This window comes from Chanos chanos, chromosome 16, assembly GCF_902362185.1.
Source record: "Chanos chanos chromosome 16, fChaCha1.1, whole genome shotgun sequence".
NCBI classification, from domain to species: domain Eukaryota; kingdom Metazoa; phylum Chordata; class Actinopteri; order Gonorynchiformes; family Chanidae; genus Chanos; species Chanos chanos.
The window spans coordinates 15,749,114-15,756,570 of NC_044510.1; positions in this window are offsets into that span (position 1 = coordinate 15,749,114).

Below are 7,457 nucleotides of genomic sequence, written 5' to 3' on the forward strand. Positions count from 1 at the left end.
AAACCCTGAGATTGGAGCTCTGAGTGAGGGATTGGAGAGGACGACAGAGCGAGAGGGAGAAACAGACAAAAAAAAATCGCACACAACACATATTCTCTGTCGCCCCCCCCCCCCCCCCACCCCACCCCCCAGCTGGGAGAAGAAAGGGATTACAGGCCCTTGCAGAGGGATGATGGAGTGAGACGGTACGGATGGAAGTGAGGAGGTGATAAAAAGGAGAAGGGAGATAAATGAGGAAGGAGTCACATTATGTAAAGATGAGGTCTCTCTGCAATCTCCTCCTCCTTCTTATTCTGGATCCGTCTTTTTCTGACACCCCCCCCCCCCCCCAAACCCCCAACTGCCCCTCACTCCTCCTCCTGGACCGACCCCCCCCCCCCCCCCCCCAACCCTCATCTCTCTGTGTGTCTATCTTTAGGCCTGTGCTTACACCCTTAAAGATGTTTAATTGAGCGAAATCATTCCCTCAGAAAAAGATAAAAAAACACACACACACAGGCACACACACACACACACACACACACACACACAGGCATGCATACACAGAGCCCCTGATTCTGTTTTTCAATGTAATTAAAATAAATATGGCACTCACACACCCTTACTGTTCAAGTTTGTCTCCCATTCAAACCCATGTAACAGTTTCCTGTTTAAGACAGGAGTAAGGCTGTGTGGTTCTGTCAGGTAACAGTGTATCTGTGTTAGCCATGATGACAGCAAAATACCTGAACAATGAGGCTCTCTCTTTCTCTCTCTCTTTCTCTCTCTCTTTCACTCTCTCTTTCTATCCCTCTATTGCTCTCACACACTCTCTCTCTCTCTCTCTCTGTCTCTCAGTACTAGGCCTGGCTTCCCTTGTCCATTTGGTTATAAGACATACATCCTCCGTTACCTCTGTGAACAGAGAGTGTGAGCATGTGTATGACATAGGGAGTGTGTGTGTGTCTGTGTGTGTGTGTGTGTGAGAGAGAGAGAGAGAGAGAGAGAGAGAGAGAGAGAGACAGTGTGTGTGAGTGTGTGTGTGTGTAAGTGAGTCTGTGTGGTGATATTGGACAGGCTTGGGTAGGATGGGTATAAGTCAGGTAGAGTGTGTCTGAGATTCATGCCAACTGTGCTGTCTTATGCAAGACAGCGCCAGGGCACCTGCAGTCTGTACAGGACAAGGAAAGTCTTCTGATTACACTTTAAAACAGAACAAACTTTCATGAAATGTGGAGAAGTTATTGACTATCCCAAGTTACTGAGCTGTGTAATATAACACACTTAAGACATAGAGTTTTTTGAGGGGAACTTGGAAACATCAACAAACTCTCGTTTTGACTCCTATCAAACTAACTCTTCTTTAAGTGACTCATAACGAACCATCCCTAATCAAACAACTCAGAATGAACTGATTGTAAACTGACTTTAGACAAACTGACTTTAGACAAACTGACTTTAGACAAACTGACTCTTCACTATCTGACCCATAACTGTCTGGCATTCAGCTGATTCTTAACTAATGAACAGTCAACTCCTCACTGTGTCACTGTAGACATCGCCCTCATATTTTATCATTTTTTATAGCAGAGTCCTATTCCAGGCTCTGTAAGTGCGCATGCACACACACACACACACACATACACACAAACAAACACACACGCAATCACACACACACAAGCGCATACACAGAGTCCTGGCTGTGTATGTAAATATAATTAGAATAAACGTGGCACTCACACACCGTTGCTGTTCAATTTTCTCTCCCATTCAAACCCATATAACAGTTTCCTGTTTAAGACAGCAGTAAGGTTGTATTGTAGGGGTGTGCATCTCTCTCTTATAATCCGATCTGATATGTATCTAGATACGGGCTACGATACGATTCAGGGACGATACATTTTAATACGAAACGATTCGGTTCGATTCGATTAGGCACGACTTGGTGCGATACGATGCGATCTGATACAGTTCTTAACACTTGTTCAATGCAGACAATCATTTTCCATTATAAAGTAAAATAAGCCAATTCTATAAAAGTGGCATTGCTTACCTTCAAATAGATATATTTCATAAAAGACCAGGGAATCCCAAGTGTTTTTGTTACTTTATGACACGGAAAAAAAAATGGAAGACAAATCATTTGAGAATTTCATGTCGTTGTGGTTATTACTTTTCCAATAGACACAGACAAAAAGACTTACTGAACGATAAAAATATTTTAAGTCCTTAGCAATAAAACAGGCTATAGATGCCGTGGTTCCCCTAGACCTCGCCGAGCTGTGGCTAAGTCATGGCTGGAGTTTAATATCCGTCTTTGTATTGCCGTTCTTGCTTGCGCTAGCTGCGCTAACATCCACTGATGCCTCGTCGCCCGCATGGGTTTCACCATGCCGTCTCACCAGGTCAGTGGGAAGATATGTCGTGCTACCACTATACTTAATCGCTGTTCTACAGATCTTACAAATGGCCAGACTTCTGTACAATGCTCCTTCCTTCTTATAAAATCCAAATATCTTCCAAACTTTAGATTTTAGATTTGATGGTGCACTGTAAAGGCCGTCGTGAGATGCGGTGCAGATTTATTCGCGAATGAGAGGCGGTCATTATTATCTTGAAAGAAACATGACTTGTAATGTTATATCAGTGAGTTTTCCGCAGCAGCCAAATACTAAAGTAGAATTAGTAGCAAAGCTTCAGTCAACCGATTCGTAACTTTAGAATCAGGCCGTCGACCGGTTCATGGTACATTTAGACTGGGGTCCGTGTATCGATGTAGTCGCATCTTTAACGTTAAAACCGGTTTCCGATTCGTACCGGTGAATCGTTACAGTCCTACCGTATTATTCTATCAGATAACAGTGTATCTGTGTTAACGATCATGACTACAAAATATCTGAACAATCCTCTGAAGCTTTCTGTTTCTCTCTCTCTTTCTAACTCTCTCTTGTTCTCACACTCTCTTTCTGTCTGTCTGTCTGTCTGTCTGTCTGTCTCTCTCTCACTCTCTCAGTACTAGGCCTGGCTTCCCTTGTCCATTTAGTTATAAGGCATACATCCTCCGTCACCCCTGTGAACAGTGTGTGTGTGTGTGTGTGTGTGTGTGCGTGAGAGAGAGAGAGAGAGAGAGAGAGAGAGAGAGAGAGTGAGAGAGAGAGAGAGAGAGAGAGAGAGAGAGTATGTGTGTGTGTGTGTAAGAGACAGAGAGACAGTGTGTGTGAGTGTGTGTGTGTAAGTGAGTCTGTGTGGTGATATTGGACAGGCTTGGGTAGGATGGGTATAAGTCAGGTAGAGTGTGTCTGAGATTCATGCCAACTGTGCTGTAAACAAGTGAGTATTATGCAAGACAGCGCCAGGGCACCTGCAGTCTGTACAGGACAAAGAAAGTCTTCTGATTACACTTTAAAACAGAACAAAGTTTCATGAAATGTGGAGAAGTTATTGACCATCCCAAGTTACTGAGCTGTGCAATATAACACACTTAAGACATAGAGTTTTTTGGGGGGTGACTCATAACGAACCATCTCTAATCAAACAACTCAGAATGAACCGACTGTAAACTGACTTTAAACAAACTGACTTTAGACAAACTGACTTTAGACAAACTGACTCTTCACTATCTGACCCATAACTGTCTGGCATTCAGCTGATTCTTAACTAATAAACAGTCAACTCCTCACTGTGTTACTGTAGACATCGCCCTCATATTTTATTATTTTTAACAACAACAACAACAACAACAATAATAATAATACAAGTTTATTTAGAGCCGAATATCTCTATTTATTGTCTCAAAGGGCTTTACATGTCTATAACAAAGTCAAATCAAAATTACATTATCCATAAGTTAGGTCTTTAATCTGGTTTGAAAGGTTTTAGAGCAGAGTCCTGCTCCAAGCTCTCTAAGAGCGCGTGCATGCACATACACACGCACACACACTCACATACACACACGCACACGCACACACACACACGCACACACATGCACGCACATACACACACGCACACACACACACACACACACACACACACACACACTCACATACACACACGCACACGCACACACACACAGGCGCACACACACACACACACACACACACACACACACAGGTGTCTTCTCCCACGCCACTGCACTGACCGCCTGTTTTGCAGTGTCAAGTGATTGTGCGGATTGGTCATATTTTTAGAGCACTGACTTCTGTTCAGTCACAAATGCAGAATGCAGCTTCTATTTGTGCCTTGCACAGACTCTCAAACATGCTCAGCTATCACGCAATGTGTGTGTGTGTGTGTGTGTGTGTGTGTGTGTGTGTGAGTGTGTGTGTGTACGCCTAGCCTAACCTCAGCCCTGAGTTGAACAGAGGAACAGAATCACATGAGACTCCTACCCACTGGGAATGTCAGATAGGATCTACACACACACACACACACTTACCCTGCGTGTGTGTGCATGCGTGTGTGTGTGTTTATGTATGTGTGTGCTAACAGACCAACAGTCATTGTGAGTCACCATGGTGATAAGGACAGTACACCAAGCAAGAGAGAGAGAGAGAGGGAGAGAGAGAGGGAGAGAGAGAGAGAGGAGCTATACATCAGTGCTTGTCTTGTTTACATTACTTATACAACTCCCTTGACCGTTCAGTCTATGCTGAAGTGAATTTCTCTTCTGTGGAGATACATAAACATATAGAGGGCCCCACTGCTCATTTCTCAACTCACAGCTAGTTTACCCTGGACATGAGATCCTCTAAAGAACACACAAATCTCTTCAAAGTCAAACGGTTCTCCAGAAAGAAGTAGTTCAGACCAGTCTGAGCTGATGGAATCCCACACTGTCCAGTCTAAAACCAGAGAGGGAGAGCTATTGTAATGGTGTGTGTGTGTGTGTGTTTAGTGTGTGTGTGATGATGTGAGGAGTATCTTGGACAGCTCCAAGTCGTGTCTTCTCCAGGCTTCTCCAGTGTGTTTGTGTGTGTGACTGTGTGTGTGTGTTTGTGTGTGTGTGTGACTGTGTGTGTGTGTTTGTGTGTGTGACTGTGTGTGTGTGTTTGTGTGTGGTGCTGGTGCATGCATGTATTTATATGTGTGTATGTGCATTTGTCAGACAGAATCTGTTCTTCATCTCTCAGCCAAAGGACCAGTTTCACTCACAGGGCTGATTTTCAGCCTTCTCTCTCTTTGTACCAACCTTACCTGCCCTATTACGAACAAAACTGTGTGACTGTGTGTGTGTGTGTGTGTGTGTGTGTGTGTGTGTGTGTGAGACAAAAGTTGCTGTATTACCCCCTGACACTTTCCGTTGGAGAAAATTGGAAAGTTATCTGAAGGAAAGAAGGACTAGGAAAAGAGGAAGACACAGAGAAACACAGAGAAACAGAGAGAAACACAGAGAAACACAGAGAAAGCAGACTGACTCTCTCTCTCTGTCTCTCTCTCTCCCTCTCTCTCAAACTAAAGTCAGTCAGTTCTCCTGGATAACCACTGAATTATCCACACAGATACAAACTGACTCTCTCTCTCTCTCTCTCTCTCTCAAACTAAAGTCAGTCAGTTCTCCTGGATAACCACTGAATTATCCACACAGATACAAACTGACTCTCTCTCTCTCTCTCAAACTAAAGTCAGTCAGTTCTCCTGGATAACTACTGATTTATCCGCACAGATACAAACTGACTCTCTCTCTCTCTCTCTCTCTCTCTCTCTCTCTAAAGTACTGTAAGACAGAACAAAGGACAGACTCACTGTTGAACAGCCCTTTGTCTCAGTGCCAGACTAAACTAATCTAACCTAGAGGAGAATATTAAACTAATCATTGTATACTGTTCTTCTTTTAGGCATAGGTTTTGTGTACATCATATGATATTTATAGCTTCAGGGTTTAAAAAAATGTGTGGGGGGATTTCTCTCTCTCTCTCTCTCTCTCTCACGCACACACGCACACACACACACACACACACACACACATTTTTCGTTGTCCGGGGTAGGGCTGTGTTAGTCTGCTTATGTACATATATGGGAAACAATTTCATGAATGTATTGTCTGAATGTTTTTCAGTCTCTCCATGAAAACATCACATATCTATGGAAACTATTGTAAACTAAATGGCATTGCTAAGAAAGTCCTCACTGTGCGTGTTTGTGTGTGTGTATGTGTGTGTGTGTGTGTGTGCGTGTGTGTGTGTGTGATTGTGTTGGAATAAATGCTGCAAACTATACTCTCTTATCTTCAGTCATTTATAAATTCACACAATGCAAAAAATGAAAATTTTTTAAAAAGAGCGAAAGACACAATATACCACCAAACTAATATCTTCACCACTCACCCTAACCCTAACATCACCACATCTACACACACACACACACACACACACACACACACTCACACACACACTCACACACCCTAACCCTAACACCACCACACACACACACTCACCATAACATCACCACATCTACACACACACACACACTCACACACACACACCATAACATCACCACATCTACACACACACACACACACACACACACACACACACACACACACTCACACACCCTAACCCTAACATCACCACATCTACACACACACACACACTCACACACACACACACACACAAACACCCTAACCCTAACACCACCACACACACACACTCACACACACACACACACACACCACACACCACACACACACACACCACACCCCCATAACATCACCACATCTACACACACACACACACAACACACACACACACTCACACACGCACTCACACACCCTAACCCTAACATCACCACATCTCCACCACACACACACACACACACACACACACACACACACCACACACCACACACACACACACTCACACTCACACACACTCACCCTATCATCACCACATCTACACACACACACACACACTCACACACACAGACTCACCCTATCATCACCACATCTACACACTCACACACTCACCCTAACATCACCACATCTCCACACACACACACACACACTCACACACACACTCACACACCCTAACCCTAACATCACCACATCTACACACACACACACACTCACTCACACACACACACACACACACTCACACACACTCAGACACACACACACACACACACACACACACTCACACACACTCACCCTATCATCACCACATCTACACACACACACACACACACTCACCCTATCATCACCACATCTACACACACACACACACACACACACACACTCACACACACACACACACACACACACCCTAACCCTAACACCACCACACACACACACACACTCACCCTAACATCACCACATCTACACACCTACACCCTAACCCTAACATCACCACATCTACACACACACACACACACACACACACACACACTCACCCTAACATCACCACATCTACACACACACACTAACCCTAACATCACCACATCTACACACACACACACACACACACTCACCATAACATCACCACATC